The sequence below is a fragment of the Capsicum annuum genome, chromosome 1, assembly GCF_002878395.1.
Source record: "Capsicum annuum cultivar UCD-10X-F1 chromosome 1, UCD10Xv1.1, whole genome shotgun sequence".
In the NCBI taxonomy this organism is placed as follows: domain Eukaryota; kingdom Viridiplantae; phylum Streptophyta; class Magnoliopsida; order Solanales; family Solanaceae; genus Capsicum; species Capsicum annuum.
In genome coordinates, this window is record NC_061111.1 from 117,661,762 (window position 1) to 117,677,242 (window position 15,481).

Here is a 15,481-nt window from a genome sequence, read left to right on the forward strand (position 1 = left end):
GTCTTCATATGGATTCTGAGCGTCCTGGAACTGTGCAATACTATCTTCTTCGTCTGATCTTGCTGAATTATTATCTGTATTATTTATCTCTGGGACAGTTCTGTCTAAATTAGTGGGTTGTTCGTCTGGCTGTCCATTCATATGTTTATCTTGTGTCTGGTTGCTGAAGAATCTGTCTAAAGTCTGTTTAATTATAGTCTCTATTGTTTCATTTTTTCTTTTAGATATTAAAGTATATATATATATATATATATATAATACTTAGTATTAGTATAAAAATGTTTAGACATTGAACTTTCGCTATTCTATCTTGATTGAAATGTCTTTTTGGTGTATTTGACTTATAAAAGAAATTGTTTGTACTTCTTTTTTAATATTTCTACATGTGTAATGTGTATTTATGATATAATTAAGGCATGCTTTTGAAAAGTCGAAGTAATAATACTCTAGTATACGAGTATATATTGTTAAAGTTAAACAAACTATGGTTACTGATTGTCATACTGCAAAATACCGAGATCAAACGTCAAAATATCGAATCATACCGAATTAATATGGTATGATAATGGTATAATCTTTTTAAAAATTGAATACCGAAATTATTGTATCGAAATTTCAAATACTGTATCATACAATACCATGCCCACCCCTAAATAATTATCAAGTTTTGAATATTTTCTTCAAATATCACTTATGTTTCGCTCAACTCTTTTTTTTTTTTTTTTTTAAAAAAGCTAAATGCCTCAAAAACCTTCTTCTCTCTTAATTGACATGTCATGTTATTAAAATTCTTTTTTAAAAAATACCAAAATTATTAACTCATCAGACTCATTTAATCAAAGCATAGTTATATATATATATATATATATATATAAAATGCATTAGTTTATTAAAAGGAAATTTTTATACTTAGAAAAACTTTATGGATACTAAAACTTGACATATATTTTTTCAAGAGTTATTTTTCTGAATGATTGCTCATATTTTTTAATTGCCTATAACAATTACTTTTATTTTTTTGTAGAGATAATAATATGACTCAATTATCACTTTTATTCGAAAGAAAAGAATATATATCTCATACGTTTGTGGCAACAAAATTTTATTAAATTAAAATTCGTACAAATTCGAATTATATTAAATTCAAAATAAATTAGTCTCAAATAAATATTGCGGATTAATATAATTGAATTAATTATTTAAGTTTAAACATGTATGGATTTAATTACGTGAAAATTATTCCCTATACATTTATTAGATTGAAAATTACAAGCTATAACAATACTTTTTGATAATTGTTTTTTTTAGCTATTTTAATTGCAAGTTGTAGCAACTTTTTAAAAAACTAATTTATTTTTTTAAAAAATCGATTAAATAATTTCAAGTAAAAGTAACTCCTTTTTTTAGGGTTTAGTATCCAATTCCTCCCTAATAACTATATGAATAATTATGGAAGGAGTAAAATCTGTTCAGTATTATATCTTTATATATTATCATTCTTAACTATTTAAAAAAACTCCAAATTTATTATTCTCTCTTATAAATTACATGATTCTTTCTTCCTCTTTTCACTCCATTTTACTCTATACGTTTTTCACATATATTTTCTCAAAATCAATCAAAATCCTTCATAGATAATCACATATTTCATTTTTTTACCACAATATTTTTAAATTCTTCCATTACTGAAGAATTAGATGTACTACAATTTTTTGATTAATCTTTATCCTTTTTTTTTTCAGTATGAAAGAATGACAATGTTTATTGAATCTTAATTTAGTAGAAAAGTAGATGAGATTAAATCTTGATTCAAAGAGATAAACATGCAGTATATGAAATAGATATATAAATCGGTATCACCAATTGAGTATCACAATCCATAAAATATCAATTTATATATCTATATCATACACATTTCATACTAACATGACATGTAAGAAATCACTTTTACAAACTAATTCCATTCAATTTATAATCTTAGGAGTATATCTTCTAATTGAATATCACAATCACATTATGCTCATTCCATATAAATATCATGTAAGAAACTATTTTATAAACCTTGAATTTAATATTGATATTATACATATTTCATACACGAAATAGTTCAAAAATACAAGTTTGTATATTTATTCCATACTCTAAAATAAATAATAACGTATAATATTTGGCGAAAGTCGATTTCTATATCAACATCTGCGATCATTACTCAATCCATATAAATATAACACGTTAGAGAACGGAATTTTGAAATTTCAAACTGATTTTATACACGAAATAGTCTAATAAGTATATACAAAATAATTTTCACTATATCATTCTTATGGAAGATTTTGATCTATATTCAAATCCTTATTTATGTTGTTACCAATACAAATAACAGATTGTGCAGTATTTTCTCTAATATCCATTGACATATATGCTGTTGTTACATACAATGGATATTTAACAAGGAAATTGACAATACTCCTTATATTAGATTTTTATTTAAAGACAAAGAGAAAATTAGAAGAAAGAGAATTTCTGAAATTAGAAGAAAGAGAATTTTTGATGAAGGAGAAGAAATTGTTGGTTGAATAATGATTTTAAAAATATGAAATCGTTTAGATGTTAATGAAGTAGGAGTAAAACCGTTTCAGAGAGAATTACGGGGATGATTGATATCCTGAAAATAACTGTCATTCTTTTTTATGGGTATGAAATTCTTTTTTTCCATATATAAAAATGTATTTTTTTATATTATTAGAAAACATATTTTTTTGTTTTTTTTTATACCTTTTTTGCTGCAACTTGCAAAGATGAAAATTATGCTATAAGTTGCAATTAACCATCTAAGGAAGGTTATTTAAATTTTTTTCCCTTTAATTAAAGTCCAATTTTTAATGGGCTAGCCCTTTGATTTGGGCTACAAATGATGAACCCACTTTGTTAAGTTCAAGCTATTGTCATATTTTAGAAGCCTAAATGAGTGCCATGTATCGAAGGACGTGGTATGCCAAGTCAAGTTAAAGAGCCAATAGGACCATGCCATATGCCAAAATGATGTAGCAGACCTAGTGGAATCAAAAGCCCATAAAAGGCGCCATGTCGCTTATATCTAATTGGTCAAAAGAAGTTCATATTCACGATGACTCTTTACTTCCTACAAGTAAATAGGGGTATCATAATTCAGAAAAGGGACAACAATTCTAGCAAGAAGCAAGAGAGAATCGTGAATCAAACGCCGCAGATTTCTCTACAAATTCAAACATTCAAGATCAGTTCATCAAGATTCAAGATCATGATCGCAAGATTCAAGAACAAGCTCCAAAACCCTTAGATTTAAGCACAAGTCAAGATCAAATCCATTAAGTTCACAAATCAAGTTCAAAATTAAGATAAAGCTCAAAGCCCTTGAATTTATATCTGAAAAGGTAAGTCAGAGGATTCATAGAGATTGCAACACTCACTAATTGAAATCAATAAAATGACTATTGTAATATTTTTCTTGTCTCGATTGTTTATTATTCGATCTCAAAATTTTATTATCCAACAAATTTTGGTACGCCCAGTAGGACGATCTATACCTCTCATTTCAACGTTTCTAACATCAAAGTTTAAGAAAACAAAATGACTTCAAGGAAGGTCAATTCTCAATCAACTACTTCCAAAGTTGCTGATTCCAAATTCTCTGCTGAAGTAGAAAGCAACCTCGGTGTTATTTTTGGAAGCCTTGGAGCTATCACAGGGAGCAAGACCAGTATTCTAGGACAATAAACACATCAAGTGTCGTCCGTGCCAACTCCAATCTTTGGATCTTCAACCCCGCAAGGAGAAAGGTCATGCACAAGTGCTTCAGAATTGACACCTCCAATTCGTATCTCCATAAAAAAGGTGGTCAGTAACTATATCACTATAGAAGAGGAGTCTACTGCGCCCAATAAAATGCCTTCTGTCTTTGATCAACTGGGAGAACCAACTATAAGAAATTTTATTTTTGAGAGCTTGGGTCCACTATATACCAAGAAAATCAACAATCACTGGAGAAGTTGTCTAAACACAGAAAAACAATCTTCACCTAAGATCCAGAAAGATTTCAAAAGTTTGATTTCTTTTAGAATGAGGCGACGGATGGAACTTATGGTTTCATGAAAGGAGGTGTTAAAAGTAAAGACGCATGCTATGGTTTATACCAAGAAGCGTGAGGAAGATGAATAAAATGTTGGCCCCTCATATCATGTTACAATCCAAAATGAGAACAATGTCTCAACTCAAATGAAGGTTGATAAAGAGATGGAAGATACTTTTTTGTATTACCACATGTCCATCAACAACGATGATTCTCAAGAGAAGAAAGATCCTGGAGATGCTCCATCACAACTTGAAGAAGGAGTGAAGGCCATAATAGATCTCTTGAAGAAAGTTAATCTTTGAACCAATGAAGACCCAAGACCAACTTACTTGAGCGAGTTTTTATAAATAGAGGAGAAAATGACTTATATAGACATACAAAGAACATAGGGATGTCTTTGCTTGGAGTTGTAAGAAAATTTCTATCTTAGATCCAAAAGTAGCAGTCTATCAGTTAGAAGTCAAAAATGGTGCTCGTCCTATTTACTTCGAAGATATCAACTTAGGATTGATCCATTAGAATGTGCCTTTGGAGTTACTTCTGGAAAGTTCCTTGGCTTCATTTTACGACACCGAGGAATTAAAATTGATCAGGACAAGGTTAATGCAATTTTGAACATGTTCGAGCCTCAAAACGTTCATGAGTTAAAAAGCCTTAAAGGAACGCTAGAATATTTAAGAAGGTTTATCTCGAACCTGGCCAAAAAATGTCAACCATTTATCCATCTAATAAAGATGGATGCTCCATTCAAATGGGACCAAGCTTGTAACAAGGCCTTTGAGAGAATCAAATCATACTTGAGAAAACCTCCAGTTCTTGTGGCACCCATACCTGGGAAACCATTGATACTCTATATTGCAATACAAGAGAGGTCAGTTGGAGCACTACTGGCTTAAGAAAATAGTGAAGGTAAAAAAAACTTCTCAATTAAAATGATAAAACACTACTTTCAAGCTCATGTCATTTGTCTTGTGTCTAGGGAAAATCCCATTAAGTTTGTAATGTCGAAATCAGTCTTAGTGACCGACTAGCAAGGTGGTACCTTTAATTTTAATAGTTTGAGATTGTGTACATCCCTCAAAAGGCCATAAAATACAAGCATTAGTGAACTTCTTGGTAGACCACCCAATTCTCGATGATTGAGAATTGACTGATGAGCTTTTTGATGAAGATACAATAGTGGTTGAAGTTAGATCTCCATGAAAGATGTACTATGATGGTGCCACACATCTAGATGAAGCTGATGCTGGCATAATATTTGTTACTCCACAAGGAGAGGTCATCCCATACTCTTTTACCTTGATAAATCATTGCTCCAATAATGTTGCTAAATATCAAGTTCTAAAACTCAGACTTGAGATGGCTGTACACATAAAACAAATATAATTACAAGTATTTGGTGACTCCCAATTGGTGATCAAGAAGCTTTTGGGAAGCTATGAAGTCAGAAAGCCTGAGCTTACACCATATTATGATTATGCGTAGAAGTTAATAGGATGGATTAGAGAAGTAACCCTCTAGTATGTGCTAAGGAAAAAAAAGCAAGTTGATGTCCTAGCTGCTTTGGCCTCAACCCTAACTTTTTCGAATCAGGCACGAGTTACTATCTACTAAGAATGAGTAGTACCTCCATCGAATGAAGATGGGATATGGAAAATAAGGTTGAACACCTCTTCGTCATGTATAAAGCTATAAAGGAAAATTGGTGAAAACCTATCATTAACTACTTGTGTTATGTGATACTTCTAGAGGATCTAAGAAGAAGGACTAACATTCGTCGCTGTGCACCTCACTTTCTTTACTACAAAGATATGTTATACAGAAGATCATTTTTGTGGTGTTTGAGAGAGAAAAAAGTAGTCCATAAGAAAAACACTCGGGAGTTTGTTGATATCAACAGTCGAGATCAAAGCTTCATTTTCATATTACAAGAATGGGGTATTATTGGCCAATGATGGTGAAATACTGCTTGGACTTTGCTAGAATATGCAAAACTTGCCAATTTCATAGAAATTTCATACAACAATATGCTAAAGTATTTCACCCAACTATAACATCCTGGACATTCAACGCTTGGGAAATGGATGTTGTTCGACATTGCCAAAATCTTTTGGTGGAAACTTGTACATCTTGTCCGTGACAGATTATTTCTTAAAGTGGGTCGAAGCTGTTGCTCTCAAGGAAGTAAAGTAAGAAAATATTGCAAACTTTATCTAAGTAAATATCATCAATCACTTTGGAATCCATCAGTGCTTCATAACCGATAACAGCAAACCATTTAACAGTAAGATAATAAACAAGATTTGTGATTTCTTTGGTTTTAAGAAGCGTAAATCTTTTGTGGACCATGTTGCCGCTAATGGTCTAGCCAAAGCAGTCAATAAAATATCATGCAAACTGTTAAATAAAGTCATCTCTAAATCCAAATGAGATTGACATGAATTAATGGAAGAAGCTTTGTGGGAATATAGAACAACGTACTACACACCAACGTGAGCAATCCTATATTTATTTGCTTTTAAAGTTGAAGTAGTGCTGCCACTTGAGCGTCAAATACCTTCTTTGAGATTAGCTATTCAATAAAGGCTCACTGATATAAAAAATTCTAAGTTGTGTCTTGAGGAGTTAGAAAATCTTGATGAGAAGAGGCTGGTGGCTCAGCAAAATCTTGAATCCTATCAAGCTCGTCTATCTCTTTCTTTCAACAAAAGAGTCTGCTTTAGGTGCTTTTAAGTTGGAGATTAAGTTCTTACAATAAGAAGACCCATTATTACTTCTTGCAAGTCTGGAGGAAAATTCATACCAAAGTGGGATGAACCATATGTCGTACAAGAGGCATATTCAAATGGTGATTACAAGCTTGTCGATGCAGATTGCATGAAAATTGGCCATATTAATGCCAAGTTCTTGAAGAAGTACTATCCTTAAAGAAATCTGACACTCCTTGAGGCACGAGTATAAACTGTATGTTCACTCTTGGCCTGCAAGAGTATAAATTGTGTACGAATTAATAAAAAAAAGTTTGCTAGGTTGAAAACCTCGAAAGATGCGGCCTAGGCAAAAGTTAGGACTCTAAAAAATAACACTCACCCAAAACTACGTTGTGACTTGATACTCTTCACTGAGGTACGTATGCGCTTGGTATTTCATTCTGAGTTCAGTTGCACAAGATTCAAAAAAACATATATGTTCTTGCTCATATAAAAAGTCAATCTTCATGAGATTTTTTTTTCATCAATCTTCAGACTTGCACCAAGTGTTGGTGGATCAATGGGGAAAATCCCTATGAAATATGAGCTCCTTTGCCATAATTTTAAGTCTTTAAATTCACTAAGTCTTCATATTGAAGCTTTCAAATTCATCATATTGAAGCCTATAAGTTTATGAAGTCTGATAGTTGAAGTCTTCAGGTGATCTATATTTATAAGTTGATGTCTTTGAATTACTAAGTCTTCATGTTGAAGTTTTCAAATTAACCATAATAAATCTTGTAAATTCATGAAGTCTTCAAGTTGAAGTCTTCATATGCTCTATGTCTATAAGTTGAGTCTCCAAATTCACTATGTCTTCAAGTTGAAGCCCTCAAATCTACTGTATTGAAGCCTTCAAAGTCTTAAAGTTGGATTCGTCAGATGCTCTGTGTCTATAAGTTGAAGTCTTTAAATCCTTCAATCCTTCTTGAGTTTACCTTCTTTGGGCGAGGATGATTATCCATCCCTATGTGCCGTAAAAGTACCCGTAGAATTACCTTTCATAGGACGGGGACGAGTAGTCATCCCTATGCATAGTAAGATTACCCATAGAATTATCTTTCTTACGGAAGGGACGAGTATCATCCCTATGCGCTGTAAGATTACCCGTAGAATTACCTTTCAGGGCGGAGACGAGTATCCATCTCTGTGCGTCATAAGATTACTCATAGAATTATCTTTCATAGGGTGGGACGAGTATCCATCCCTTTTCATTATAAGATTATCCTTTGCGTAAAAGACATTATCTTGAGCAAGAACTTGTCATTCACCTACAAAAATAAAAAGGGAAAGACAACACAAAAAAAACACTAATAAAAGAGAGTTTGTTATTTGTCAAGACGTTTCGAGCTCGAAAGTCATATATCACCAACTTGGATGGGCTTGAGACAAGATATTTTAGTGATGATAAAGCCATTAAAGAATGATTTATAGCAATCAAAACACCTTTTGATGGTGATGGTGATGGTGATGTTTCCACATAAAGATATAATTATTTGGTGAGGCGAAACAAATATGAAATTCTTTTGCTGGACAGAATCTAGATCAATTTTAAAAATTTATATAGAACGATCCAAGAGGTTTTAAATTCTAAATCTTGTATATGTCATGTACGCATGTTTCGAGTATCTATAGAATCAAACAGATCATAATTTTGATACTCCATATTGAGATATAGATTTTTTGGTGTCATTACGCAAATCTGAAATTGATGGTGCACCAAAATCCAATGTTGACTTCGGGATAACACCTGAAAAGATCTCAAAGGTATTAAATTATGAATTTTGAATATGTTTTAGATATTTGTGTCTAGCTTCACAAAATTTAAGCAACTTATGATTTGGTCCTTCCTACTTCAAGATATGAAAGTTTTGGCCAAGATGCGCAGATCTAAAATTTTCATCATGATAAAATGTAGGGCTAACTTCAAAAAATTGTTGAGAATTATATTGAAGGATTTTAAATCTGAATTTTAGATATGTCATAGATGTTGAAGTCTATTTTCTAGAGTATCAAATGTTTCATGATTTCTATATTTTTACAATGAGATATGAATTTTCTACCACTAACATGCTGGGCTGAAAAAATGTGACGAAAATAAAAGAAAAGTAGAAGAAAAAGAAATTATTTCAACATCTTCATAGATTGAAAATTCCAAAATTGATATTGGAAAAGTGAAAAACATACATCCTTTTTATAGAGTTGTAGGGGTGATTGTTTCCTTCAATATAAATTTAATTTGAAAGTGTTTTCATCTCCAATATAAATTCAAATTGGAGGTTGTTTCCTTCTTCAATATAAATTCAAATTTGGGATTGTTTCCTTATCCAATATAAATTCAATTTGGAAGGATTTTCATCTCCAATATAAATTCAAATTGGAAAATTTTTATTCCTGATTAAGCATGCCAGTGAAGAGTTTTCCAAAATTTATTTTGAATTTGATAAAGTCAAGATATCCTAGTGGAAGTGGACATCATTAAGAAATTCATTATTGGAGTTGGCTATCATGTCTCACCAAAAGGTGCGGATAACTTGAGTAATTTGTAGGGGGTGCGGATAACTTGGGTAATTTGTAGAAGCATTTGCTAAGTTAAGGTAAACTTTCTACACGAAAAGCAAGCCTTCTTGTACACAATAAAATTTTCTCTCATATAATCAATAAAGATATTCAGTTTTACACTAAGCTATGGCTGAGCAAAGCACAGATTTATCAAATCTACCAGAACATATATTTTCATTTATAATTATGAATAGCTAAATTCATAAATTCCTGACAATCATAAGTAAATAAAATAAGCTCATGTTAGTTACTTTATAGTAGAATTATTCCAAGAATAGTATGTTAAGAAGTTTATTAGCAAAGTGGAAAAGGAGAAAAATTTCTAGAACTATACCATCCTAAAGGTGAAATCAGTGAGGCAAAGAAGCCGTGATAGGGGAGTAACCAGAGTAGTGGCGTTGTTTAGGGAAAAAGTATCCAGATTACCATGCAATAGTGACCGAAGAACATGTTATTTAAGAATAATCTAGTATATAGTGATCTAAGATGATCATATTTTGTTATGTATATGATTGGAGGGAATATTTTGAAAAATAGCATCATATGAAAAATGAATAATTATTTCACTGATGAAATGATAGATGAATTTAAGATACTTGTTTTATATGTACTTAAGGATATCGAGATAGTAGATATAAAGAAAATTATATGGGAAAAGGTATTTAATTTTGAAGATGAGTTACTAAGTACTGAATGGATAGAACAAGAGTTAGAAAATATAGATTTTGATGGTAGATATTATTATTCAGATTGGTATTACTCAGACTAAAATGATAAATTACGAATATTTAGAATATTGGAGGAAAGATATGAAGCAAATAAGATTAATAGAAATACTTATGAAAAAGAATCTACTCGACCACATAAAAACTAGTAACATGAAGCATATAACATACCTTAAAAATAATATAGAAGAATTAATAAGGTTAAAACAAATAACTAAGGAATGCTATGACATAGCATTTCAACAAACATGATAGAACTAGTAAGTTATCCACACCCCCTACAATATGGAAGGAATAAAATTATTAGAAATATTACCACATTACCTAAGTTATCCGCACCCCCCTACAATTGGTATCAGTGCAATGGAATGTATGTATTTATTTAAGGAATGCATATTATGATAGAACTAAATTTAGAAATTCACCAAAATATTATAAATACTAATGAATAATATAGATCAATCCCAAAAATACAAAGAACTAAAACAAATATTATCCGAGAAACGAATAGAATTAAAAATAAGAAAAGGAAGACTACAATGTAACATAATTGTTGGAGTATGTCAAAAATCAATAAAAGCACAAAAAGAAGAAATATCATATTTAGAATATCTAATAAATAACCTAGAATACATATATCAACATGATTTATATACCATTAAATAGATAAAGTGAATAAAGAAGAATTCATAATAGATGAAAAAATAGATGAAAATCTTGAAGGATTAAAAGTAAGAATAGTATTTTCTAATTTAGGAAGAAGATATAAAAAAATAGGTGAACATTTATATTTAATGTTAGAAAAAGAAGAATTAAAATTAGAAGATAAATTAACAGCTATGGTAAGAATAACAAAAGAAAATGAAGAAATCGACAGAAAAAAGGAAATAAAAAAAATAAAACAACAAACTACAAATGAAATATGGAAAATAGAAGAAATTAAAAACAATAGGACTGCTGAGTTAGAAAAAGAATTACAAATACTAAGAGACTTATATGGAAAAATAAAAAAAGAAAAGGAAAAAGATAAAGAACAAAGATTATTAGATGAAATAAACCAATTCAAAGAAAAATTAGAAATAAAAAATGAAGACTTGGAAACCAAAGAATTAGAAGTAAACACAATAGACACTAAAGAAACAAACGATTATGATTCAGAACATAGTGAAACATATACAAAAATTTTAGAAAAAATAGAAGACCTAGAAATTAAGGAAAAACAAGAAGCAATTACTAAAAATATAGAAGAAACAAACACAGAAGTAAATACTCTTGATACAAAAGATGACGAAAACATAATATCTAGTACATCAGAAATAAGAAAACCTACATATTATTATAAAGATAGGTTTAAAAGGTATAATCTAAAGGGTGAATATAACAAATGGACACCAAAATAAATAATTAATAAAAATTATAACTTCTTAGACTTAGACTGTGTAATAGATGTAGATAAAACGATATAATTATGGATAGGATCTATAACAAAACAATTATTAGACAATGGTATAAATGCAACTGATATACTAGAATATATAGAAAGAACACTAATAGGAACAACAAAATTATGGTTTTTAAATTTAATTGAAGATAGTAAAAAAGTATTAAGGGCTGATAAAAAAACAGAAGGAACAACAGTAATTAAACTAACACCTATAGACATATTGAAAAAATATGAAATAACTATAAGAGATGAATTTAGTAGTATGACAACATAAGAAGAAGAACAAAACAAAGAAAAAGATACAAATAAGAATTTAATGTTAAAACCAGCAATATGTTATATGTGCTATATAGATGAATATACGTGTGCAGTTAAAAAATACTACTATAAGGGAACATAAAACATAGAAAAAAGTAAAGAAGTAAGAAGATTATATTTAAATTACCTGAACCATTTAGTTCAAAAATAATAAAGAGGTGGGATGAAGCAAAAATAGTCGATACCCTAGGAGCAAGAATAAAATTTCTACAACAATGGTATAGAAATATATGTGAAAAATACAGAAAAGAAACAAAAGTGGAAAAAACATTAAGAAGAAATTTAGCATGTTGCACGGATAGAATAGCAACCCAGTTTGGATGTGAAGAAAAATAATATAAGAAAAGAAAAAGACATAAGAAATATAAGAAGTACAGAAAGTCACAATATAAGTATAAGAAACCAAGAAAAAGATATTATATAAAAAATTATAAATATAAAAGACCATATAGGAAAAAGAAATCTATAAAAGAATGTACTTGTTATAATTGTAGAAAACTAGGACATTTAGCTAGAGATTGTAAAATGCTCAAAGACACAAAAAAGAACATATATCAGAAATAAAGATAGAAAATGCAGAATATATGCAAATAGATTATACAGATTACGAATTAGAAAGTGAAGATAGTATATATGAAATTTCGGAAAATAAAACAGATAATGAAATAGATAGTGAATCAGATGAATCAAATGACTGAAGAAGATATAAAAATAATAACGAAGGAAAAATATTTAAATGAAGAAGGAACAAATCAGAAAATAATATTTGATGATAATATATTTGACGAGATAAAAGGAAATGAATCAGATTTTAGTGTAGAAAAGATATTTAAAATACCAACAATAAAAAAAATATTTAGTAGACAAAAAAAAGAATACTACGTAGTAAGTTAAAAAGAACATGTAACAGACTGTAGCTATACAAAAGGTAAAACTAGTATATCATTAGTAATAAAAAGAATAATTAATAAAGAAATAAACGATATAAAAAGTAAAGACCCAATAAAATACGTACATCTTGGAGGAAAGGAAATATTAATAAAAGCATGTTTTAGAGAAGGAATAGATACACCAATAGAATTATATTTAGCAGATGATAGAATTATAAAACTTATAGAAAAAAGTATAATAACTGCTATAAGAGGAAATCTAATATACCAAAAATTTAAATTTATAATAGTGCAAATTATTCAGTAGCAACAACAGATAAAAATATAGATAAGTCATTAGTGCTATATTGGAAAATATCAGGAATAGAACTAACCCTAGGAAGTAAAATATTTATAGCAAGATGTAAAAATCTATATGTATTAACAACAAACCATAAAATAATGGGAAAAATAAAATTAATAAAATACAAATAGAAAGTCCTTTTGAACAATTTGTAAAAACAATTGATAACAATGATTATAGTTACAAAAACATAGATATAGAAGAAGATTTAGAAATAATAAATGATAGAATAAGCAGAAGAAAAAGAATAACTTTTGAAAAACCAGAATCATCAGGATCATCGAAAAGAACAAATTATGAAATAACTTCAATAGTTAATTTAACTCAATATTATTTAACGGGAATAATAAATGAAAAAGAATATTTAATACTCCTAAATACAGGAAAAGAAGAAAACCATATAGCAAAATACCTAGTGAAAAATGAAGAAATAAAATCTAATAGTAATATATGCCTAGATCTACCAAAAAGTTTAATAACTATTAAAGATACAACTGAAAAAGAAATAACAATAGGAGTTACAAAAATAAAAATAGAATTTGAAATAAAAGAAGATATGCAAAAAACAAACATAATATTAGGGATAAAATGGTTAGAACAAGTGAAACCCTACAATATAGAACATACACAATTAACCATAATATAAATAAGGAAAAATTATTAATAAAGAGAGCTTTAACATGAACATATATGTACTTATGAAAATAATAGTAGAAGGATACTATAATAGCTATTATACACCTATGATAGATACAGGAGCAGAAGCCAACTTATGTAGATATAACTGTTTGCCAGAAGACAAATGGGATAAGCTAAAAACACCAATAGTAGTCAAAGGATTCAATAATGAAGGAAGCTTAATTGCCTATAAAGCTAGAAATATAAAAATAAAAGTATGGGGTAAGATATTAACAATAGAAGAAATCTATAATTATGAACTAACATCAAAAGATATGCTTTTAGGAATGCCATTTTTAGATAAACTATACCCACATATAATAGCTAAAACACACTGGTGATTTACAACACCATGTAAACAAAGGGTAAGAGTAAAAAGAGTTATTAATAAAATAAAAAAGAAAATTGATTGGATAAAAGAAAGTGAAAAAATCACACAAAAATTAAAAAATATAAAAAATACTGAAGACACAATAAAACTAGTTATATTTTCAATAAATATAGAAGAAATAACCATATTTTTAATAGATAGGGTAGAAATAATAAAGAAAAAATTAAGACAACTATACAGTGAAGATCCATTAAAAGGATGGGAAAAACATAAGACTGCTGTAAGAATAGAGCTAATAGATAAAAATAGTATAATAACCCCAAAACCATTAATATATAACTTTGATGATTTAAAAGAATTAAAAATGCACAAAGATGAATTATTAGAAAAATAATACATACAAAAAAGTAATAGTAAACACACTAGCCCAACATTCATAGTAAATAAACACAGTGAACAAAAAAGAGGAAAGAGTAGAATGGTTATTGATTATAGAAAAATCTAAATGCAAAAACTATGACATATAATTATCCAATACCAAATAAGATATTAAAAATAAGACAAATACAAGGATATAATTACTTTAGCAAATTTGACTGTAAATCAGGATTTTACCACCTAAAGTTAGACGAAGATTCTAAGAAACTAACTGTGTTTACAGTGCCATAAGGATTTTATGAATGGAGTGTGTTACCATTTGGATATAAAAATGCACCAGGTAGATACCAACACTTTATGGATAGTTATTTCAAACAGTTACCTAATTGTATAGTATACATAGATGATATACTACTACATACAAAAACTAAAGAGGAACATTGAAAATTATTAGAACAATTTGCAGGTATAATAGAAAATTCAGGAATAAGTCTAAGTGAAAAGAAAGTAGAAATAATGAAAAACCAGATAGAATTTTTAGGAATACAAATAGATAAAAGTGGAGTAAAAATGCAACAACATATAGTACAAAAAATAATAAATTCAAAAGAAGAATTAGATACAAAAAAGAAATTACAATCATTTTTAGTATTAGTAAACCAAGTAAGAGAATATATACCAAAATTAGCAGAAAACCTAAAGCCATTACAGAAAAAATTAAGAAAGGATGTAGAGTATAATTACAACGAAGAAGATAAAAAACAAGTACAGAAAATAAAAATACTTTGTAAAGAATTACCAAAATTATAATTTCCAGACGAAAATAAAAAATTTACATATATAGTAGAAGCAGATGCAAGTGAATATAGTTATGGAGGAGTACTTAAATATAGATATGAAGAAGAAAAATTAGAACAACATTGTAGATACTACTCAGGAACGTTTAATGAA